Below are 26,271 nucleotides of genomic sequence, written 5' to 3'. Positions count from 1 at the left end.
GAGTCAAAGAAGAAATCACAGGGGAAATTAGAAAATACTTTGACATGAATGAAAATGAAAAGATAACATATCAAAACTTATGTGATGCAGCTATGAACACTGGGTGCATTTATCTTTTAAAATTAGAGTTACTGCCTTTTCCCGATAAATGCCCAGGAGTGGGATTGCTGGATCATAGGGTAACTCTATTTTTAGTTTTTTAAGCAATCTCAATACTGTTTCCATAGTGGCGGCACCAATTTACATTCCCACCAACAGTTTAGGAGGGTTCCCTTTTCTCCCCACCCTTTACCCTCCAGCATTTATTATTTGTAGACGTTTTGATGGACTAGGAATATTCTCTTTCCTCAGAGAGTAAATAATTCATGAAGGGTTGTTTCATGGAGCTATATTAGTTTTTTTAGGTAACAGAGTGAAAGATGAGAACATTTTAATGCAAAATACAAAATTTGGAACCCTCAAGTTACGTTTTTGTTGGTTTGTTTCTTGAAGTACAGTTTATTTACAATGTTTCAGGTGTACAGCGAAGTGATATATATATATTCTTTTTCAGATTCTCTTTCAGATTCTTTTTCATTACTGGTTATTACAAGATACTGAATATATTTCCCTGTGCTATGCAGTAAATCCTTGTTGTTTATCTATTCTATATATAGTAGTGTGTATCTGTAAATCCCAAACTCCTAATTTATCACTCTCCCGCTCCTTTCCCCTTTGGTAACCAAAAGTTTGTTTTCTATGTCTGTGAGTCTGTTTCTGTTTTGTATACAAGTTCAGTTGTATCATATTTTATTTTATTTTTTTAACATCTTTCTGGGAGTATAATGGCTTTACAATGTTGTGTTAGTTTCTGCTGTATAACAAAGTGAATCAGGTATATGTATACATACATCCCCATATCCCCTCCCTCTTGTGTCTCCCTCCCACCCTCCCTATCCCACCCCGCTAGGTGGTCACAAAGCACTGAGCTGACCTCCCTGTGCTATGCGGACGCTTCCCACTAGCTATGTATTTTACTTTTGGTAGTGTATATATGTCAATGTTACCCTCTCACTTCATCCCAGCTTACTCTTCCCCTTCCCCATGTCCTCAAGTCCACTCTCTATGTCTGTGTCTTTATTCTTGTCCTGCCCCTAGGTTTTTCAGAACCAATTTTTTTTTTTTTAGATTCCATATATATGTGTAGCATACAATATTTTTTTTTCTCTTTCTGACTTACTTCCCTCTGTATGACAGACTCTAGGTCCATCCACCTCACTACAAATAACTCCATTTCGTTTCATTTTATGGCTGAGTAATATTCCATTGTGTATATGTGCCACATCTTCTTTACCCATTCTTCTGTTGATGGACACTTAGGGTGCTTCCATGTCCTAGCTATTGTAAATAGTGCTGCAATGAACATTGTGGTACATGACTCTTTTTGAATTATGGTTTTCTCAGGGTATATGCCCAGTAGTGGGATTGCTGGGTCATATGGTAGTTCTGTTTTTAGTTTTTTAAAGAACCTCCATTCTGTTCTCCATAGTGGCTGTATCAATTTACATTCCCACCATCAGTGCAAGAGGGTTCCATTTTCTCCACACCCTCTCTAGCATTTATTGTTTGTAGATTTTTTGGTGATGGCCATTCTGACTGGTGTGAGGTGATACCTCATTGTAGTTTTGATTTGCATTTCTCTAATGATTAATGATGTTGAGCATCCTTTCATGTGTTTGTTGGCAATCTGTATATCTTCTTTGGAGAAATGTCTATTTAGGTCTTCTGCCCATTTTTGGATTGGGTTGTTTGTTTTTTTGATATTGAGCTGCATGAGCTGCTTGTGTATTTTGGAGATTAATCATTTGTCTGTTGCTTCATTGGCAAATATTTTCTCCCATTCTGAGAGTTGTCTTTTCATCTTGTTTATGGTTTCCTTTGCTGTGTAAAATCTTTTAAGTTTCATTAGGTCCCATTTGTGTATTTTTGTTTTTATTTCCATTTCTCTAGGACGTGGGTCAAAAAGGATCTTGCTGTGACTTAAGTCAGAGAGTGTTCTGCCTATGTTTTCCATATCATATTTTAGATTCCACATATAAGTGATATCATATGACATTTGTCTTTCTCTGTCTGCCTTACTTCACCTAGTATGATAATCTCTAGGCCCACCCATAGTGCTGCAAATGGCAATATTTCCCTATTTTTTATGGCTAAGTAGTATTCCATTGTTTGTGTGTGTGTGTGTGTGTGTGTGTGTGTGTGTGTATACCAAATCTTCTTTATCCATTCATCTGTCAATGGACATTTAGGTTGCTTCCATGTCTTGGCTATTGTAAATAGTGCTTCTATGAATACTGGGGTGTATTTATCTTTTAAAATTAGAGTTTCTTCCAGATATATGCCCAGGAGTGGGATTTCTGGATCATATGGTAAATCCATTTTTGTTTTTTTAAGGAACCTCCGTACTGTTCTCCATAGTAGCTGCACAAATTTACATTCCTACCAACAGTGTAGGAGGGTTTAAAAAGGAACTACTTTAATAATTATATGCCAAAAAATTATATATTCTAGATGAACAGACAATTCCTAGGAAGAGAAATTACAGAAACTGACTCAGGAAGAAGTAGAAAATATAAACAAACCTTTACAAGGAAATAGGTTGAACTAGTAATCAATACTCTCCACAAAAGAAAAGCCCAGGACCAGATGGCTTCAGTGATAAATGCTACCAAGTGTTTAAAGAACACTTAATGCCAATCCTTCACAAACTCTTCCAAAAAATAGAAGATAATATTTCCCAACTCATTCTTTGAGATCAGTGTTACCTTGATACCAAAAACAGACAACGACATTACAAGAAAACAGACCTATATGCCTTATGAATGTACTTGCAAAAATTCTCAACAAAGTACTAGGATAGTTAATTCAGCAACATAAACAGAAAAGGAGGGGGAATTACACAAAATAATGAGTTGGAATTTATCCCTGAGATGCAACGTTGATTTAACACACCAAAATTGATCAATGTCATGCACCATATTAATAGAAAAAAAGAACAAATATCACAGAATCATCTCAATAAACACAGAAAAAGCATTTGACTAAATCCATGTTAAAAATGCTGTCATGTTAGAACACACAACAAACAAATGGAAAGGAGCTTTCTCAACCTGATAAACAGCATCTGAGAAAAACCCACAGCTAACATCCTACTTAATGCTGAAAGCCTGAAGGCTTTCCCAAGAATATCAGGAAAAGAATGCTGTTTCTAGCCACTTCTACTCAACATTGTACTGGACTTTCTAATCAGGACAATTACTGAAGAAAAAGAAATAAAACATATCCAGATTGGAAAGGAAGAAGTAAATCTGTCTACATTTGCTGATGACATGATCTTGTAAACCGAAAACTCTAAGGAATACAGAAACATCTATGAGTGCTAATAAACCAGTTCATCAAACTTGCAGGATATAAGCTCAATTTAGAAAAGTCAGTTTTATTTCTATGCACTGGCAAAGAACAATCAGAAAGTGAAATTAAGAAAATTTCATTTACAACAGTGTTAAAAAGAATAAAGTACTTGGGAATAAATTTAACAAAAATGTGTCAGATTTGTACAGTGAAAAATATAAAACATCACTGAAAGAAATTTTAAACATCTTAATAACTATAAATACATCCAGTGTTCATGGACTGGAAAACTTAAAACTATTTAGATAGGAATACTCACTATCTGGATTAATCTATAGATTCCAGAATATCTCTATCAAAATCCCAAATGCCTTTTTATGGCAAAAATTGACAAGCTAATCCTAAAGTTCATATGGAAATTCAAGGGACTTAGAATAACCAAAACAACCTGAAAAAGAAGAACAAAGTTGGAAGATTCACACTGCTCAATTTTGAAAGCTACAGCACAAAGTTACAGCAATCAAGACTGTGGCATAAGGGCAGTCATATAGATTAACGGAATAGGGTTGAGAGTATAAAAATAAACCAATAAATTTATGATCAATTGACTTTTGACAAGGGTATCAAGACAATTCAATGGGGGAAACAATGGTCTTTTAAACAAATGGTGCAAAACAACTGGAAAGAATAAAGGCAGACTCTGCTTCACACTATGTACTAAAAAAAAGTATCAAAGATTTAAATGCAAAAGCCAGAACTACAAAGATCTTAGAATAAACAATAGCTAATGTTTCTTAAACACACCAGCAAAAACACAAGCAATGAAAGAAAAAAAATAGATAAATTGGACCATATCAAAACAAAATACTTTTATGTTTTGAAGGGCACGATCAAGAAAGTGAAAAGTCAGGCTTCCCTGGTGGTGCAGTGGTTGAGAGTCCGCCTGCCGATGCAGAGGACACGGGTTTGTGCCCCGGTCCGGGAAGATCCCACATGCTGTGGAGCGGCTGGGCCCATGAGTCACGGCCGCTGAGCCTGCGCATCTGGAGCCTGTGCTCGGCAACGGGAGAGGCCACAACAGTGAGAGGCCCACATACCGCAAAAAAAAAAAAAAAAAAAAAAGAAAGTGAAAAGTCAACCCACAGAATAGGAGAAAATATTTGCAAACCATGTATCTGATAGGGGTCTAGTATCCAAAACATATAAAAACTATTATAAGCCAACAATAAAAAGACAAATTACCCAACTAAAAATCAGGCAAAGAATTTGAATAGACACTTACTCAAAGAAGACATACAAATAGCCAGCAAGCACATGAAAAGATGCTCAACATCATTAGTTGTTAGAGAAATACAAATCAAAACAATAATGATAACACTTCACATCCACTAGGATAGCTTTAATTAGAAAGGGAGTATATACTTATTGGTGAAGATTAGGTGAGATTGGAACTGTCATACAATGCTAATAGGAATATAAAATGATATAGTCACCTTGAAAATGAGTTGGGCAGTTCCTCAAAAAGTTAAATATAGAGTTATAATATCTCAGCAATTCCACTTCTAAGTATATATCCCAAGAGAATCAAAAACATATCTCCACAAAAATCTTATATGTGGATATGCATAAAAGTATTAATTATGATAGCTAAAAAGTGGAAATAACGTAAGTGTCTATTAACTGATGAACAGATAAATGAAATATGGAATATTCAAAGAATGGAATATTATTCAGTCATAAAAGGAATGAAGTTCTGACAATACTTGCTACAACATAGATGACCTTTGCAAGCATTATGCTAAGAGAAAGAAGCCAGACACAAGAGACCACATATGGTATGATTCAATTTATATAATATATCCAAAATAGGCAAATCCATAGACACTGAAAGTAGCGTAGTGGTTACCATGGACAGGGAAAGGGGAATGACTGCTAATGGGTACGAGGTTTCTTTCTGAGTGACGAAACTGTTCTGGAATTAGATATTGGTGACAGTTGCACAATGTTATAAATATATTAAAAAAACACTGAATCGTACACTTTAAATGAATGACTAGTGTATGTGAATTATATCTCAATTTTTTTTTTACAAAAAGGCTTGATATATCATTCTAAATATTCAAATTAGTAGAGTTTGCTCCTAAGGCAAATAAGAAGTAGAGAGTGGTCATCAAGATCAAGAACAGAGCTTTTTAGAAGATGAGGAAAATGAGCAACACGTAGGAGGCCAAGCCTCCACGATTTTTTAGGTGAGCAGCAGGGGGAGCCCTTGATAACAAAGAAAATTACAAAAATAATATTTATGCTTCTGATCATAAAGTTAATACACTCTTTTTGCAGAAAATCTGGAGAAATACCAAATAAAAATAATTTTAAAACCACTCATAATTCCACTATCCTGAGAACCACTATTAATATTTCATTTGTGCAAATACTTCCAGTCCTTTTTCTGTGTACTTATGTATGTATATACATATATAACCAAACACACATTTTTTACCAAAAAAAGAAGCTTTTGTACATGTGGCTTTACATCATATTTTCTCCACTTCATATTATTTTTTATGTTTTTTCCAAAGCCTTAAATATTTTCAAGAACGTGATTTTCAGTGCTTAGTGTACTGTAATTAATTAAACCTATATTTGGAATATTTCCCTGTTATAAATAACATTGTGATAATCATCCTTGAACCTAAATCTTTATATTTCTCAAAAAATATTTTCTAAGGATATATTCCTAGAAGACGAATTATTAGGTCAAATATTATTTACAGTTTTAAGTCTTTGGATACATATTGCCACATTTACAACTGGAAAACTTGAAAAATCCTTATACTTCCCCCAGCACTGTATGATACTTTTTCCCGAACTTTTCTCCAAATATTAATTATCTGTTTTGTTTGTTTAAAACATTCGCCAGTTTGATAGACAAAAATCAGTCTTCCTTTAATTGTTTTTAAATAAATAGTAAGCTTGAAATTTTTTCTGAGTTATTGCCTAATTTTTTTCTGCTTGTACGAATTGCCTTTTTGTGAACATTGACAATGTTTTTGTTTAGAATATTTCTCTTCTAATTATTGATTTCTAGAAGCTCTTCATGTATTAATCATGTTTATATCTTTGCCTTATATTTTGCCATTTTTCCAGGTTTTTCTTTGCTTTACGCTTTTTTTTATCATGAGTTTTGATGTATACAAGCTTTCAATTTTATACCAAAAAATTGACCTTTTCATAAATTCTTCCTCTACCTTTTTTCTTTAAAAGTGCTTCCACACAGTAGGAATTGATGAATATTTACCATAATTTCCTTTATTCCTTTGTGTTTTTTTAAATTTTATTTAATGTTTATGTATTTAATTCATCTAGAACTTATTTAGGGATACAGTATGGGTTCCCCTGGCCAGGGCAGAACATCACCTGATGGCAGCAACCCATCTGGTGCTGGCAGCAGCTGAGGAGGGAATGGATTGGGTGAATGGGGGTCAGCCCTTCCAGTGCAAAAAGGAAGGGAAGGTTGATTTTTAGTGGGAACAATGAGGAAAGTGGTTCTGCAAAGTTTTTCACAGAAATAGAAACCAATGAAACAGAAGCCGGTACTCTACTGCTTTAGAAAAAAGAAAGAGCTGGGCAACAGACAGGCAAGAAATTGGCAGCTACCACCAACCTCGGAAACTTGTCATATTCAGTTTGTTCCCCTAAAGAAGTGCACACCCAAACCACCCAAGGATGGTAAGTGGTAACAAATAGTTCTGCAAGTTGGGCCCTCAGTCACAGCAGCAAACACTGCTGTATCTCACAACTGCCACGCAACTTGCAAAGTCACAACACACACACACACACACACACACACACACACACACACACACACAGAGCTCTCCCTCCTCCACCCAGGTCCCTGCCAACAAATCATCCCAGCTACTGGCAATAATCAGACAAGCAGCTTCTAACCTGGCCTCCAAAACCCGGTAGAGATAATGCTTGATTTTACTGTGAAGCTGTCCTGATTCTCCAGGGATCTGTCACAGAGAGGATAATGCTTTATGAGAAGCAGAGTCTGCTTCTCCAGCCCCAGTGTGTGTGCCCAGAGCTGGGGAGCCAGTCCTACATCTAGAGTAATTGCTGGGGTAATGGTGTGGTGCTGCACAGACTTCCTTACCAGCTGGAACTTTCTATTTGCCTGACCCTGTTATTACTGGCTCCTGCTTGATTTTAGGGACATTAACCTGCCCATATGTGTCTGCTAGTGCCTTGCTGGTCGGCTCCAGCTTAAAGGCTTCTTAGGAAAGGGGCTTTGTGAGTTTTCCTTCTAAAAGTCTTTTTTTTTTTTTTCCTTGCCTTTTCCTCTCCAGGTCCTTCTCTTTTCCTCCCCTCACTCCTTCCCTCCGCTGGTTGGAGCAGAGGATTTCAGCTTTCTTAGGAAGAGTTTATAAGCCAGCCAGTCATACCATCTGAGAATATGTTGTAAGAGCCTGCTTCCAGGTTCCAGATTCAGATCTGTGGAAACTGCCCAGACTATTCTGAAATTCTGGGCTGAGGGTCCAGTATCCAGCCTCCAGTTAAGCTATGCAAGTTGCCTTGAATAACTAGGCCAACCACCTAATCCTATCTGTGTCAGCATCCCACGCCCAAGGGAATGGAGGAGGGAGGGGAGCATAGGGGACTTTCCCCTACTCACTGACAATGGGTCTTGTTCATTTCTTTAAGATAAAGCAACACTTCACTAAAATCATGAGGGTGGAACCCAAAGCCCAGCACATTTTAAGCATGCTTCTCACCTCTGTGTGGTTGGTGACCTTGTTGCCCTGTCTGTGGGCTCCGCCCCAGCCCGTGTTGATAAGCATAACTAGTTCTAATGTCTTCATTGACCACTGTAAGTTGTCTACCACAAGAAGTGGATTCAAGTACAAAATACAGTGTGAGCAGCATGTGGGTGGTCTTCAGCCAGTTCGGGCAGCTGGTTGGACCACTTCATGGAGCCTTGCTGTAAGGAACTAGGAGAAGGTTTTATAAGATCTCCCACTGAAACTGCCATGTAACCGGAAAGTTGCTCTAAGAGGTTATTTCTACTGCAGAAAGAGTTGGGGATATGGTTGAAACACATTTTGGCTTAGTATCAGAAAGTCAGGTTTCATGTCTAGCTCTTTTAATGAGTTTTGCAGCCCTGGGTGTCTCTGAGTTATAGGTTCCTGAAGGTCCTAACTGAATAATCACACCTTATAGAACCACGGTGAGGCTCATATCACAGGAGGCAATGTGTGAGAAATTGTTTTGTAAACTGGAAAATCACACCAATAAAAGAGGCTATTGTTTGTTGTATTTGAGGCAGGATAACCAAGACACAGAGAGTAAGAGTCAGAAATGGCCCAGTCTGAGCAGCTGGGAGAATAACCCAGGCTTCTGTACATCTTTCCAGTGTCTTCCTTCTGGAATGAGCTGCTGTATCAGGTAGTGTATCAGCTCGCTTTAGTGATGAAATGGCCAATTCCACAATCAGCTGTGATAAAACCCAGTCCAAATTATTTGACTGAAGTCATTTCATTGCTAGCCTTCAGATGCCTGGCTAGTCCCCAACTCACTGGAGAGAGAGGGTAGTGTTAAGACCATGGACCATCTGACCAATCTGCTGGTTATGAGTCCATCTCTGCGTCCCCCTAACTAGGTGGCTTTAAGCAAGCGACATGACCTATCTGTGCTTCAGTTTACTCACCTTTAGAATGGTGCTAAAGATACTACCTACCTCATGCTGTGGTGAGAATAAAATGAATATGAAATATAAAGTAATTGGAATAATATCTGAGGTATAGTAAGCTATTGTAGCTATTATTCTTTTCCAATAAAATAGACCACTCTTTAAAAAAATGAAATGTGGGTTCTCAGTTGTGGGAAGAGATGGGTTTTTTTTTTGGCATAATGGAGAATGGAGCTTCAAGAAATCCAATCCCTCTTGCCCCACACCAGTGTGAAGGGTCTGACATGCCAAGATAGGTTAGATGACAGGGTCCAGTGGCACCAAAATGGGGAGCATATGCATGTGGGTGCCTGGAAATGCAGAATGATGATGTCTCCTCTCCCTGATGCAGCCCAAGACTGGATAAAGACAGGTGTGGTGGAACCCAGGCTCCCCCATCGACTGCTGGGTGACTGTGGACACCTGGTGTATCTCTTTGTGCTTTGCTTCCTAAACTTTGAAATGGAAGAACAACAGTTCCTGCACCACAGGGTTGTTGCTTAGAGCAGTGCAGAGTAGATACACAATAAATTTCAGTTATTATTGTTATTATGATACCATTGCCGTCCCCCAACTTTGTGATTTGAAGTTTTGAGAAACTGCACACATTTCATTTTTCAGGTTAAAGTAGAAGAGCAAAAGTGCCAAATAAATGCAACCAAATGTCATATTTTCTGTTAAACACAAGAAAATGAAATGCCACATCATCACAATCTAGCTGTTTGTTCATAGAGTGTGACAATATCTATAATTGTCCATTCATGTCATACTTTTTATGAATTACAGTAAGCTGAGTTTCAAAACATCTCCGTAACTGAAAGCCCAATCCCCTTTAGACCTTCCTCAGTTTTCTTTAATAACTGACCCAGTAGACATGGATGATGCTAGTCTTTGCTTTTAACGTCGAGTACGGAGGACAAGGGGTTCCAAACAAATGTCTACTAATTCCAGTCACTCTGAAGTGTCACTTTCAGTTTTGCTATGGTTTGGCACATACACCTTCCTGTTTGGAATTGCTCATCAGAATATCTGAGCAAACTCGTAAATGGTAAGAACTGAAAATGCCAAGTGGTTTTCAATTTTTAAAAATATCTTCATGGGGCCAGTGACCTTAGTCAGGTTGGCCATCAAGTTTTGGATTTGGTAATAAAAGTCATAAAGGGAGTCAACTGACAGTGCAGAAGGGATGAGACAGATTTTTCTCTTCTAGCCTCTCGCAGAGCACAAGTTCTGGCATCAGCTCTGTCCCTGTAGACAGGTTTGGTTTCTGACATGCTGGGAGGGTCCCTGGAGAATGCTGGAAAGCAGACGAGGCTGCCGGTATCAGTAAAGTTAGCACAAGATTTAATAGCACTGGAACATACCCGCCCATGCTATTTCTCCAGCCTGATAATCCAGGGCAATTAAGGGAAAGAGCAGAGAGTCTGGTGGCTTTTAGCATTTTTAAAGTTTCATCTGGGCAAACACAGAAATGTGTATCAATGTTATCCAGACCTTACCACTGTTTGTTTTTCAGACTCCAAGATTAAACTAAAGACTGGCCTAGCACAGCAGATATTTTTGCCTTTGTCTGAGAGAAGACAAAACTTGAAAAAAAAGAAGGGTCTTTGGAGAGACTGGGTTTCCTGGAGTATCTTCTGAGGGTAGCCAAACACCAGGCAGACAGGATCCAACCCTGACACACTGAACATTGCCATCTCCTTCATAATGACATGCTCAGTTAAATGGGTCGAGTTTGCAAATGTTTTATGTCTTATTAAGAAAACTATTCAAGCCCAGGAAATATGAGGGTTAAATGCCTAGCTTTCATAAACATACTACGATGGAGGAGAAAGAAGATTTTAGATATTCTGTGGAAAAATGCAGGGAAAAAAAGTGCTGAATTAGCCCATTCCATTCCATTGAATTGTTCAGCAATTATGGTCATCCCCCATGCCCTAGAAAATTAAAATACATGATGAAACCCCAATCTAAGCCTATCAACTGCTATGTGACTGCTATATTACTAAATAAATGACACATCCCATTATAAAAGCATTTAAAACTGTATGAAAAGAGGTTGTGCTGAAAAGGGACTATAATTTTATCATTTGCTGCTTGACTCTACACTTAAATTTTAACCTGAAGCGAAATGTTGCGAAGTTAAATCAATTTTATTTGATCACATGGGGGAATTTACACTCTTTCATTTGGGGTATATGGAACACTTGGCACAGTCTAGAACTTATTAAGACTCCTGTCCCACAGGAACAGTTAACTTTTTGATCCTAGCACACTCTCTCCTCCTAGAAGAGTTATTTAAAAGTTACACATCCCTTTTTTTTATTACCCAAGCCCAGCAGGCACAGACACAATTCCCCCTTCTATTCCCTGCACCCCCTTTCTTCTCTTTCTTTCTCTCTCTCTCTCCTTCCCAGAACTTTATAAAGCAGTTCCTTCAGCTCTAGTTTTCTTTTTCTACATTTAAAAATGTGGCTTCTGCCTATAAAACTCCCCTACCCTTAGCAGTCCCAGTCCCCTGGGGCTGTTATTTGCATGATCTGTAAATTAACTGGAGTCACTTCCAGCCCTCAGTTAGCTTTTAATCAAACATTAGCAGCAGTGTTTACTCTTGTGTAATCTTTGGTTGTTACTTAATTTAATGCCCATCAGCACTTTTTTTTTAAAAAAAACATGTTCAGCAAATCCTTGGCTCATGCTGTTCGGTTTCTTTCCTCTTCCCCTCTGCCACCTCGACCCAAATCAAGCTCCATTTAATCTGTGTAAAGGCGTTCTAATAATTTTAATGTGCTAGTGCGTTTGCTCTCTTAGGGAAACAAGCAATCAACTCAGAGGCCTTGCTCTGTGTCCCCCCATCCCACCACACATCAGAGAGGGTGAGCTGTAAATTGTATAGTTTTTGTTTCTTATTGCTCTGTCAGTTATTTGTGAGTGATGTAAGATGGGAAGCATCTTCAGACTCACATTTGGAAGATGATGGTGTGGCCCCTGAGGAAAACCCATTGAGAACTAACTTTGAAGGTCTGCCCGGTGGTGAGCTAAAAGCGAACACATCACATCATAATTCATACACAACTTTGGGTCTTTTGAACACTCCTCCCCAGCTGCCACGACCTCTAAAATAAATAAATAGTGCCTGGCCATTCTACCGTGTTCTGGAGTGGCTTTGCTTTCTCCTTTCATCTATGAAATCCATCTATGTCCTGCAGGAGAACTTCTCTAAGGCTATCATAAAGACAGAAGGAAATTCTGACTTCAAATGGAACAGGGAGTCTCAGCTTCAAAGAGCAAAGCACATTATTAAGGGAATAAGAATGGAGCGGAAAATTATGAAACTAGTTTTAAAAGATGCAAAGAGCAGCTCCTCCTACCCTGCTTCTCTCCATTTCCGTTCACTCCGTACAAGAAGACATCCTCCTCAGTTCCAGGGTCTTCAGTTAATAGCATCATGCTCAGTAGACTGGGTTTCAGGGCCAAGGAGACAAATGTCACCTTGAAAATTTCATGCCTTTTCGGGAGATGCAATCAAAAGAACGTGTACACCTAAAGAGGAGAAAGAACTCTTGAGTCAGCAAGGTCTTAACTCGCAGTTCCATTCTTTTCCCCCAGACCTTAACCTTCAAATTTCATTGTGTTTCAGGTGTGCCTCTCTTTCCTGACGACTAAAAATCAGGATTCTCTTCTCTATACCACAAGGGAAAATCCTACAGTTAAGAATCCTGAATGTGGCGGGATGTCCTTACTATGTCTCACAAACCTTGCTCTAAGAAGAGCAGTGGGGACACATAGGACCGGAAGAAGAAGAGACGTAGAGACACTGGTGACTGAGGCTTCATCCAACTGCTGCAAATGCCAAAAGATGCATTTTTGCTCTCTCAGATAGGAAGGGAGTTCCTGGACTGAATCCATATAGAGTACGGGGTTGTATTTCTAGGAAAGCCTCAGTGAGGGGCTGAATTATGTGCTATTAACTCAAGCTGCAGCTGTCCTGGGGGTCAACAGATATGCCCGAGCTCATGTGAACACACTGGTGGCCCATGGTCGGGGGCTGGGGTCACTGGGAGTCAGTCCTGAGATGCGCAAAGCACCCCAGGAGACACATGCCTCCCTGTCACTAACCACCAGCTCCCCCTTCTCCCTCGTGCCCACCTCTGGGATGTCACCACTTAGGCTCCAAAGTGCAGCTGTTCTGCTACACAAATTATGAACAAGTTCTACATCTTTCCTGAACCATCTGGAACATGCTCAAAGCACAGGACTGCACTGACAAGGACACTCAGGCTTCAGAACTCACTCCCAGATAACAGCTTTTCTCAGCAAGGGAATTTGCCCAGGTCCCTCAGGTGGCCAAACAGCCCTGTTGATAAAGGGAGCTCTGCTATAGGCTCACTGTGCTCCTCCTGTTCTTGTTCCCGATGCTGAGTGACCACTGTGGGCACTTGAGGCTTGTTCTTCCCTTTCTCTTCAACTCCCTCTTCAATATCCCTTAGCTGCCCATCCTCCACCCAACTTGCTCATCTAACAGTGCCAGCTGATCAGCTCTTATGGAGCAGCACAGGCCTTTAAAGCTCCTTAGGGGAGAGCACTTGACAAATATAAAATGGAAAATTTTTTATACAAATATGACATTGAATTTGAGGTATCAGCCCAAATAATCCACATTAATAAATTCATTTATTTTCCGTTAAGTAATTGTGTGTGTGTGTGTGTGTGACTGTGTCCCAGTCTCTCCCTCTCCTTCCTCAGCACACCCCTGCATGTGTTTTTCACTGTGCAATGTCCAGCTTTCTGGGCTCCTCCAATGGCAGCCTCTGTCCACCGGGGCCTTCCTAGAACCCTGCACTGGTCAATGAGAAAGCAAACAAATCACAGGCACTAAGCCATCTCCACCCGTTCCCAAAGGGGAAGCTCTGGCGCATTCCCTGAAGGCCAGGCGTGTGAGGTAAAGCTGCTGAAGGAAGCCGACTTGTAAACCTCCCTCCACAATCAGGGTACATACTCTGTTTATTCTGTCAACCCTGTTTATTCTTTCAACTCTGGTTTCTCAGCAGATCAGCTCATCACACTACACCCAGATCATGGGGACACAGAGAACACATCCAAAAAGAACCAGAGAGAGCTCAATCCTGCTGATTCATTCACTAAGCCATTTGTTAGCAAGCTGGTTTGGGGTTTCTCTTTTCCACAATATTTCAACACTTAGGGAATTAAAACTGCCAGCTGTTCTCATCTTCAAACAAAATATCCTGGATAATTGGGAATTTAAAGTAAGTTTCACTCTTAAAGTCCCCTTCCAAAACATGTCTAACCTTAATCAGTTAATGAAATAACTTGGAAATCCAGAGCATGCAAAAGAGTCATGTACAATGTTAAGTACAGAGTCATTCAGCACTTGGTAAACATGCACTGATGCAGACCTGGTTTCCTAAGATTTAAGATGTATAACCACATGATTCATAATTTCTGAAATATTATGGCACTGAGTATGAATTTACAAAAGGCTACAAATATCAAACTGGATATGGTGTAGCAGAGGGGCTGTGGAATCAGACAGACCTGGACTCAAATTGAATTCCATGATTGCAGTGCAACCCAGAACAAATATGTTCTCACTAAACCTCAGTGTTGTCACCTCTAAAATAGGAATCATTAAGAGTCATCCCTCAATTTAGTGAATCTGGGGGGGGGGGATTAAGATTAGGAAATACATTGTAAAACTGTTTCTGGCTCATAGTAAGCATTTAATAAATGAAAACTGCTGGACACTCTTGTCTTTCAGAGAATGTCTTTAAAAACTGGAAACAATTTTAAAACTTAGGAAACAATGAAGACCGCTTTGGGGAAATATCTGACTCCTAAATCAGATAATGGAACATCTTGGAAACTCAGACTACTTGAAACAGACTTGTTTAAATGCCAGGGACAGGGCTCATACCCAGCTGACACTCAATAAACATTTATTGACACTGACCATGGTTTCTTCAGGTTAAAAATAAAATGTCTGGAAGAATTACAGAATCGCTTGTGGTTATTCCTGAAATATCATGACATCAAAGTAAGAATTCAAAACACCACCACACACAAAAAAAGCTGGGTACAAGTTTTGCTTAGAAGACTGGAATAACCTGAAACTCAAGTATTGCTTGTAAAGCAGAGGTTCATAAAATTATAAAACCAGAATTAAGAAAGATTTCCTAGAAATGGACAGAGACTCATCAACTTCAGCAGAGAAATTTCTTCATCTGTCACCCATTGACTCCACAGGGTAAAGTCACTATGCCAGGGAGGTATCTGTGTATTCCCAGGGTGAGACCACCAACTCTTCCATTTTAGCCAAAGGGCTACTGAACTAGAATGGAATATTGGCTGATTGAATAAGTTAGAGTCAAACTCAAACAGATACTCTCACAGAGGAGAGCGCCCACAAATAGATGGATAAAATTGAGAAGGCCATAGTTTAAAGTTTTTCTTTTTATCAAGGTAGAGGTTGCAATGTGACAATGATTAAGTTGTAGGGGAGGCTTTTAACAGAGTTCACGATGCCCTTGTACTAACTAATTGAAATATATCATTTGTTTTTCTAATCTTCTTTTAATTTTAGTCTAGAAATTACCATTTATCTTAGTATTCTTTCTCACAAGAGGCAAAAGAAGAAACAGGATTTCAGAATTCTATGAGGCATTGATTAATTCATGCTGGTCTGTCTTCTAGGTACTGGATATTAAAAAGGAAGGCAACCAATATATTACCTCCATCCTTAAGAATAAATCCCTGATCTCTAGGGATACACATTTAAAATGGGCCACTTGCTCTTCACTAAATGTCAAATAAAAGGATCTCTGGAACACTTAAAATTCCATGCTGCGTGGCTGTTGATGTGTGGTGCAAACACACACACACACACACACACGCGCGCGCGCATGCACCTAGGTAGAAAGGAAAAGGAATCAGCATGGGCTGATTGTGTCTCTGACCTGTTTTCCACAGTTATTTGCTCTTTGCCAATGCAGAGCAGAACCATTATAGTAAACCCTTTGCAAAAAAGAGGGGGCACATCTCCAAATTAGGGAGGTTTGGCTGCAGGTGGGTATGAGAATGCAGAGTTTATGGAAACTTCACCTTGTATTTATTTATTATTAATATCTTTGTTAAAACCTATGAGCTTAGCCAGCCTTCCTACTCTGACTTGGAAAACACACCTTGAGGCCCCTTTAGCTTCCTGACTCATATTGCATAGTTGAGTTGTGATGGACAGAAGCCTGGTAGTTCTCTTCACAAGAGCAACATGTAGGCTTACTTTGTCCTTATATTAGATTAAAACACTTGGACAAATAGGATAAATTTATTGTTGTATTGTTGGTCAGCTTCCTTAAAAAAGAAAAAGAAAGAAAAGTCAGTCTATAATTATATTCAGTGGAAAGCCATTTGCTACTTTATACTAGTATAGGTCTCATGCTTACTGTTCAGACACAGTCAGGCTCCTCTATAGCTTGGTAACAAAAACTTCACTAAAATGAAGAAATGTGGTCATTTACACTGGCTTCTCTGGCAGGAAAGAAATTAAATTAAATTTTTTTAGTTACAAATACAGCTCACACATGCATATAACATGAGCATGTTGGAAAGATTCAGTTAATATCACTGATATATATATCAGTGGAGAATGAATGTTTGAATAAGATTGCTAGATAAGATAGAATACTGGTTAATGTCACACACAGCAATAAAAGTACAACCTATATGATCATCTTTTCTACTGGATATAAATCACATGCATCGCTACTGGACAAAATCTATGAATTCACATTTCATAGGGTCTGAGCATTAATCAACAGCAAATATGGTGCATTTCCTTAGAGAATCAGATAATCCTTATATGGACCTGTCGGAAAATTCTCCAGCAAAATAGTGAAAGAACATGCAGCCTTATTTCAAGTTGAAACTTTGTCTTAACATCTGTAAAGTGCTTTTTGGGGAAAGATGTTTCATATAGGAAGACAAATTAAGGCTTTGGGACAGATTTTTGTATAAATACGAATAGAACAGCATTGCCACTCAAATTATGTTGAATCCTAAGAAATACAGATTGGAGGTAGAAGCAACCCAAGCGTTTATTGAGGTATGAATGGATAAACAAAATTTGGTATATACACACAATGGAATATTATGCAGCCTTAAAAAGGAAGGAAATTCTGACACAAGCTACAACATGGATGAACCTTGAGAACATTATACTTCATGAAATAAGGCAGTCACAAAAAGACAAATACTATATGATTCCACCTATATGAGCTATCGAGAATAATCAAATTCATAGCAACAGAAAGTAGAATGGTTTCCAGGGGCTGGGGATAAGGGAGAATGGGGAGTGGCTGTTTATTAGGTATAGAGTTTCAGTTCTGGAAGATGGAAAAGTTCTCGAAATTGGTTACACAACAATGCAAATGTACTTAACACTACTGCACTGTACACTTAGAAATGGTTGAGATGGTAAATTTCATGTTATTCATTTTTTAACACAATGAAAAATAATTTTTAAAAATTCCAGAGTTGGTATCACCAATCCAGATACATGTTATAAAGCATGGGAGTGACTCCCACCAGACTGAGACCAAAATTTGGAGTGTAGGGGACCATCTGAAGTGCTAGATTGACAAAACCTACAATATGACACAAATGAAATAATTGCAAAGATGCCAACCTAACTATTGTGGACTTTAGCCCATATCATGGAAACAATCAAGCAATGTAGCAGAGTTGGCTGCCTGAGCAGCACAGCATCCTGTTGTGCAGGGTAAAGCCAGGAGGAGCTCAAGATGAGCTAAAATGGCCATACTCCAAAATAGAGCCCCAGAGCTGCAAAGGACTATCTGTCCTTCTTTTTTTAAAAAAGATTTGTTCTTTGTTTAAAATTTCATCTCTTTTTTCCTATTTCATAAAAATGTATTCAAAATCGGTCATAGACCTTAATTTAAAATGCAAAACTATGAAACTTCTGCAAGATAACATAAGAGAAAATCTAGGTGATTTTGGTTTGGCAATGAGTTTTTGTTTTTTTTTTGTATTTTTAAATTTTCGTCTTTTTCAGCTTTATTGAGATGTAATAGACAAAAACTGTGTATATTTAAGGTATTTTGATACATGTATACATTGTAAAATAATCACCACAACCCAGCTAATTAACATATCCATCGCTTCACACAGTTACCATTCTATGTTTCTTTCTTTCTTTCTTTTTTTTTTTTTGTGGTCAGAATACTTAAGTTCTACCCTCTTAGAAAATTTCAAGTAACAATATAGTATTGTTAACTATTGTCATCATTCTGTATATTAGATTTCCAGAACTTACTCATCTTGCATAACTGAAACTTTTGACTAAATACTCAGAGAACTCCCCCCAACCACCACCACTTTTAATTTTCCTTACCCCTATTTAAGAGTTAAATGAGAAAAACTTCAGCTAATATTCACTGAACGTTGGGAAATAGCTTTCTGATGATCACGTTTGAATCTTTTCTCAATTGCCCTCAGACTTCTGTGTCAGGCTCTAGAAAAACTAGGCCTCTTGCAAAAAGTGCAAGGAAAACTCTTCTTATTGTCCATGGGCAAATCTCTCACTCTCACCTGATATGACTTCATCATAAATTGTCTACACCCTTCGGCAGAATGTGAGAGCTCTCATGTGAGAAGCTTTGCCACATATGTGCAAAATATTTTTATTCCCTCATAAACTTGATTAATCTTCTCCACAGAGCAATCACATCTTTACTTTCTTTCTTTTCCCTAACCAATAGAAACTTTCTTTAATTTTTATGGTGAATTGACATGATGCCATGGAATGCTGATTAAGATGAAATATTAAGCCCAATTGCATTTTAAAATCCACATCCTTTATGGAGTCAGAGGAAAACCACATCTGCCTCCATTCGGCAGTGTCCTTCAATGCCTTATATAATGCCCACAGTCAGAGTATTTTACCATCTGGTCATTAATTTTTCAGCATTATAAAAATTGAGAAAATTCATTAATTTGCAAAAACATTTAACTGAGCCTAACACTCAACCCTACACTAAATTTAAAAACAAACAATGTCTAGAAACATGTTCTGTTCCATTATACCTTTCATTATTAAAATGAGCATTTTTTTGGAACAAACTGCTGTGGAAATTCAAATGCTCCTTAGAGCCAAAAGAAATCATTCTCTCTGACTTAGGAGCCCCCTCTTGGTATTCACAGCAAACTAATTCAGTGAGGATTATGGAGGTTGTAAATTGAGGTATCCCCTCCAAAACCCAAACAAATCTCACGTACAAAAACAATGACAACAGGTAGAAAGAGGCATGTAGCTTACTAAGGCTGCCTATATGCAGTCTTTTGTTTTGTTTTGTTTAGCATGTTTTTCTTTTTCTCTTCTTTTTTTTTCTCATAAAGATTGGCTTTGTAGCAGCAGGTGTAACCCAACTCAAGCCACTCTAAAGTTCGAGTCTTTCTAGTTCAGACTGCCTCCTTACATGGAAAGACTCCAGATGGTCAGCCAAGAAAATAAGTATGATAAGCTCAGAGAAATTTACAAAATATTTAAAATAGCTAACTAACAAGTTAACTCTCGGAGGAAGCAGGTAGAATTAAACGGAAAACTTAATTTTGAGGGAGAAAAAAATAATAAAAGAATGACAGAAAGAAAGCAAGCGAAAGGAAAGGGAAGGGAGAGGAGATGAGAGTCAGGAGAGAGAAAGGAGGCTGCCCTTTAAAGCAGATGCAGTCTGAAAATGTAGGCGCTGTAAAATATTTACTTGTCCTAAGTGCTTTCTCCTCTCCTGCTGGTCTGTGCCAACTCACAGCATCTTGTAAACGCTTCCATTGTTTATGGTCTTTTAGGTGCAAATGCTCATCAACTCAAAGGTGAACTGCAACTATTTCACAGAAAATAAACTCAGAGTATTTTTATGTGATCCTTGATCCAAGACAGCAAGGGAAGACAAAAGAATTCAGCACACTACCATTTTAAAGTTTTGATCCCAGCCAAAACTCAAACCAAATCTGAGTCTTAGGCTACCTCAGCCCCCTTTCTCTTTCCTCCCCACCAGAGCATAACCATTGACACCTCGAAGAGTCACAAGTTGGCACAGCTTTGCTGGTTTTCTAATAGTCTTGACACTGACCAGCATCTCATCCAGGGAACCCAAGGGTCAGTGTTAGGATTTTACTTCAACCTTATTTTTGACCTCTGGGCACTGCAACTATGAAAAAAGGGTTCAAACCATGCAATGTACTGGGGTGTAAAAATGGTCTATATCCCTATGGAATACCTGAAAATAACCCCCAGTTCAGCTTTTTGGAATAAAGCAAATGTTTATAGTAGCCCAAAGTGAAACTTAAATGTTTAACCAGCCCAGCTGCCTGTGAAGCTGGTGTTGTGGATGGGGGAGGAAGTGGTGGTTTCTCTTTGGAGCTTGGCTGCTGCAAGGCCAGGCGTGGCCAAGTTCAGGGGGAAGCTGCCTCCCCAACCCTTGCAGCCTCCTGTAGAATGGCTGAGACAAGCAGGGGTGTCCTCTTGCTTATTTCTTGAATGCAGAAAAGAAGGAGGAAAACAAGAAACACACAAGGATGAGTTGGAAATTTTAAGGCTCTGGATTCAAATATTTTTGTGGCAACTCAACTGTAAAATCAACAACAACAACAAAAAAAACATACTGCCCACAGCAGGAGGAACTGTGTTGAACACTGAACAAAACCAAGGGAGTCGAAGGTGGATTTTTAAATTTCTGATTGGATAAAAAAAAAAAAAAAAGAAATTAAGTCCAAGAAATAAAAGAGAAAAGATGACCAAGTGGTATGAGTTCTCCCATGGGTTATTTCATTTTATGTCTTCAGTAATGAACTACCTGTGGACCCAGAAAGTACCTTGTAATGTCCCTTGTGCTCTTATAAGCAAGCTACAGTAAAGTAGCTTTTGTCAAACCCTATGGTTTATCCTGAGTATCAGAAAAGACCTCCTCCCCCATCCTCTTTTTCAGCCGAAGATTGGCTTCCTATGTCACTAAGGATACAGAAGACAAACTTCCATAAATACCCATCTCTCTGCTTCCAGACCATTACTTCCCTCCTGTTACTCTGTATGAATAATCCACACCCCCATGGAGAAGATTCCTCTTAACCCCACTTCACCACCCCCACCAATGAACTCTACCCCTGGGATTCATGCTTTTATCTAGATCCTTCTCACATTGAATCAAGGCTGGCATGTGTGTCCAACAGAATATAGCAAAAATAATGCTGTACAGTATCCAAAGTTAGCCTTAAGGAGCTTTGAAGATTTCACTTTGGTCACTGGGAACACATGCTCTGGGGGAAACCAGCTGCCAATGTAAGAAGTCCAGATACCCTGACACCTTCCTGCTATGACACAGCCCAAGGTACCTACATGGAGAGGCCATGGAAAAGCAAAGAAATGCTCAGCTAGTCTCAAGTTGTTCCAGTCATCCTTTCTGAGGCACCAAAGCTGTGTAAATAAAGAAATCATCTTAGATATTCAATTCAGTTTAGCCTTGGATTCCAGTCCCAGCTACCATCTGAATGCAAACCCCTGAGTAATTTCAAATGAGAACTACCCAGCCAGCTCAGGCAAACCACAGAACTGTAAGGGGCAAAATAGTTGTTTCAAGTTACTAAGTTTTGGAGTGGATGGTTTTGTAGCCATAGACAGTCACAAAAGAAACTGGTACCTGGAACTATAGTGACACCATAACAAAATCCAAAAAGTGTGATATTGGCTTTGAACCAGGCAACAGGCAGAGGCCAGAAGGCCATGACACTTTTGTTTTTTTTTTTATCATTGCACATCCAAGAAGAGGTTTTTATTTTTTTAATTTTATTTATTTATTTTACATCTTTATTGGAGTACAATGGTGTGTTAGTTTCTGCTTTATAACAAAGTGAATCAGTTATACATATACTTTTGTTCCCATATCTCCTCCCTCTTGGGTCTCCCTCCCTCCCACCCTCCCTATCCCACCCCTCTAGGTGGTTACAAAGCACCGAGCTGATCTCCCTGTGCTATGTGGCTGCTTCCCACTAGCTATCTATTTTACGTTTGGTAGTGTATATATGTCCATGCCTCTCTCTCGCTTTGTCACAGCTTACACTTCCCCATCCCCATATCCTCAAGTCCATTCTCTAGTAAGTCTGTGTCTTTATTCCTGTCTTACCCCTAGGTTCTTCATGACATTTTTTTCCCTTAAATTCCATATATATATGTGTTAGCATACGGTATTTGTCTTTCTCTTTCCGGCTTACTTCACCCTGTATGACAGACTCTAGGTCCATCCACCTCATTACAAATAGCTCAACTTCGTTTCTTTTTATGGCTGAGTAATATTCCATTGTATATATGTGCCACATCTTCTTTATCCATTCATCTGATGATGGACACTTAGGTTGTTTCCATCTCCAGGCTATTGTAAATAGAGCTGCAATGAACATTTCGGTACATGACTCTTTTTGAATTATGGTTTTCTCAGGGTATATGCCCAGTAGTGGGATTGCTGGGTCATATGGTAGCTCTATTTGTAGTTTTTTAAGGAACCTCCATACTGTTCTCCATAGTGGCTGTACCAATTCACATTCCCACCAACAGTGCAAGAGTGTTCCCTTTTCTCCACACCCTCTCCAGCATTTATTGTTTCTAGATTTTTTGATGATGGCCATTCTGATTGGTGTGAGATGATATCTCATTGTAGTTTTGATTTGCATTTCTCTAATGATTAATGATGTTGAGCATTATTTCATGTGTTTGTTGGCAGTCTGTATATCTTCTTTGGAGAAATGTCTATTTAGATCTTCTGCCCATTTTTGGATTGGGTTGTTTGTTTTTTTGTTATTGAGCTGCATGAGCTGCTTGTAAATTTTGGAGATTAATCCTTTGTCAGTTGCTTCATTTGAAAATATTTTCTCCCATTCTGAGGGTTGTCTTTTGGTCTTGTTTATGGTTTCCTTTGCTGTGCAAAACCTTTGAAGTTCCATTAGGTCCCATTTGTTTATTTTTGTTTTTATTTCCATTTCTCTAGGAGGTGGGTCAGAAAGGATCTTGCTGCGATTTATGTCATAGAGTGTTCTGCCTATGTTTTCCTCTAAGAGTTTGATAGTTTCTGGCCTTACATTTAGGTCTTTAATCCATTTTGAGCTTATTTTTGTGTATGGTGCTAGGGAGTGATCTAATCTCATACTTTTACATGTACCTGTCCAGTTTTCCCAGCACCACTTATTGAAGAGGCTGTCCTTTCTCCACTGTACATTCCTGCCTCCTTTATCAAAGATAAGGTGACCACATGTGCGTGGGTTTATCTCTGGGCTTTCTATCCTGTTCCATTGATCTTTCTGTTTTTGTGCCAGTACCGTACTGTCTCTTAATGAAAGTTGAAAAGACAATGAGGAGAATGTTACTGGAGGCTGAAAGAAAGAGGACTAGCGTTACGTAGTGGTGAAAAGTTTGGCAATATGTCAGCCATGATAACATGGAAAATAGATAATATTCCTAATGAATTGGTGAATTTGGCTAGAGAATACCAGGAAGAACACTGAAAGTGCCAAATAGTTTCTTTTAGTAACATATGATAACGTACAGATAAAAAGAGATGAGTTAGGAACGGAACTGCTCCGTTTTTTAATAGAATTTAAGGAAACTATAGAGGGCCTAAGATAATATATCCATTCAGCAAAAGGGTCTCAAAGTAATATATGGCCTCAGGATAAAGATTAAAAAGAAAGATGTAGCTGTGAGCAATTTGTGAAATGTAACACATACATGAAACAATACTACACATACATGTTATATACACACACAATAGGTTTTAATTTTATTTAATCTCTTAGAGATTTATGAATGCTGCTTTCATCTAATGAAATGAGCCCCAGTAAGATTCACAGGCAACGCACAAAATTAAGAGAACAGTGTTTAGAGAAACATCACTGGCTTGGACTGAAAGGAACAGAGTTCAAAATAAAAAGTGCTCCCAGGGCCCCAACATTCTACATTTAGGAAGCAGAATGAAATAGCCACTCAGTTGCAAAGAAAGATAATTTCTTATGGATAGGTAAGAATGAATCAAAAACCAGAGATAAGAGCCATGGAGAAATGTTTTCAGGTAGCAAGACTGAGTCCTAATATAGCAACTGGCATTATGTGCCTGCCATAATGCGGGAGGGAGACCCAGAATTGCTATGGAATAGTAACTGCTATATGCCTACAGTTCTCATTTTTTTGTATTATCCTACATCTTTTGTTATTGTATCTTTTTTTCTTTTTAACATTTTTATTGGAGTATATGTGCTTTACAATGGTGTGTTAGTTTCTGCTTTATAAAAAAGTGAATCAGCTATATATATACATACATCCCCATATCTTCTCCCTCTGGTGTCTCCCTCCCATCCTCCCTATCCCACCCCTCTAGGTGGTCACAAAGCACCGAGCTGATCTCCCTGTGCTATGAGGCTGCTTCCCACTAGCTATCTATCTTACATTTGGTAGTATATATAAATCCATGCCACTCTCTCATTTCGTCCCAGTTTATCCTTCCCCCTCCCCATGTCCTCAAGTCCATTCTCTACATCTGCATCTTTATTTCTGTCCTACCCCTAGGTTCTTCTGAACGTTTTTTGTTTTTCTTAGATTCCATATATGTGTGTTAGCATACAGTATTTGTGTTTTTCTTACTGACTTCCTTCACTCGGTATGACAGACTCTAGGTCCGTCCACCTCATTACAAATAACTCAATTTCGTTTCCTTTCATGGCTGAGTAATATTCCATTGTATATATGTTCCACAACTTCTTTATCCATTCATCTGTTGATGGACACTAAGGTTGCTTTCATGTCCTGGCTATTGCAAATAGAGCTGCAATGAACATTGTGGTACATGACTCTTTTTGAATTATGGTATCCTCAGGGTATATGCCCAGTAGTGGGATTGCTGGGTCCTATGGTAGTTCTATTTTTAGTTTTTTAAGGAACCTCCATACTGTTCTCCATAGTGACTGTATCAATTTACATTCCCAGCAGCAGTGCAAGAGGGTTCCCTTTTCTCCACACCCTCTCCAGCATTTATTGTTTGTAGATTTTTTGATGATGGCCATTCTGACTGGGGTGAGGTGATATCTCATTGTACTTTTGATTTGCATTTCTATAATGATTAGTGATGTTGAGCATCCTTCCATGTGTTTGTTGGCAATCTGTATATCTTCTTTGGAGATATGTCTATTTAGGTCTTCTGCCCATTTTTGGATTGGGTTGTTTGTTTTTTTTTGATATTGAGCTACATGAGCTGCTTGTAAATTTTGGAGATTAATCCTTTGTCAGTTGCGTCATTTGCAAATATTTTCTCCCATTAACAGGGTTGTCTTTTCATCTTGTTTACAGTTTCCTTTGCTGCTGTGCAAAAGCTTTTCAATTTCATTAGGTCCCATTTGTTTATTTTTATTTCCATTTCTCTAGGAGGTGGGTCAAAAAGGATCTTGCTCTGACTTATGTCATACAGTGTTCTCCTCTGTTTTCCTCTAAGACTTTCATAGTGTCTGGCCTTACATTTAGGTCTTTAGTTCATTTTCAGTTTATTTTTCTGTATGGTGTTAGTGAGTGTTCTGATTTCATTCTTTTCTATGTAGCTGTCCAGTTTTCCCAGCACCACTTATTGAAGAGGCTGTCTTTTCTCCATTGTATACTCTTGCTTCCTATATCAAAAATAAGGTGACCATATGTACATGGGTTTATCTCTGGGCTTTCTATCCTGTTCCATTGGTCTATATTTCTGTTTTTGTTCCAGTACCATACTGTCTTCATTACTGTAGCTTTGTAGTATAGTCTGAAGTCCAGGAGACTGATTCCTCCAGCTCCGTTTTTCTTTCTCAACATTGCTTTGGCTACTCGGGGTCCTTTGTGTTTCCATACAAATTGTGAAACTTTTTTGCTCTAGTTCTGTGAAAAATGCCATTGATAGCTTGACAGGGATTGCGTTGAATCTGTAGATTGCTTTGGGTAGTAATTATTACAATGTTGATTCTTCCAATCCAAGAACATGGTATATCTCTCCATCTGTTTGTATCATCTTTAATTTCTTTCATCAGTGTCTTATAGTATTCTGCATACAGGTCTTTTGTCT

This window comes from Orcinus orca, chromosome 18, assembly GCF_937001465.1.
Source record: "Orcinus orca chromosome 18, mOrcOrc1.1, whole genome shotgun sequence".
Classification (NCBI taxonomy): domain Eukaryota; kingdom Metazoa; phylum Chordata; class Mammalia; order Artiodactyla; family Delphinidae; genus Orcinus; species Orcinus orca.
Note: the sequence above shows the minus strand (reverse complement) of the source record.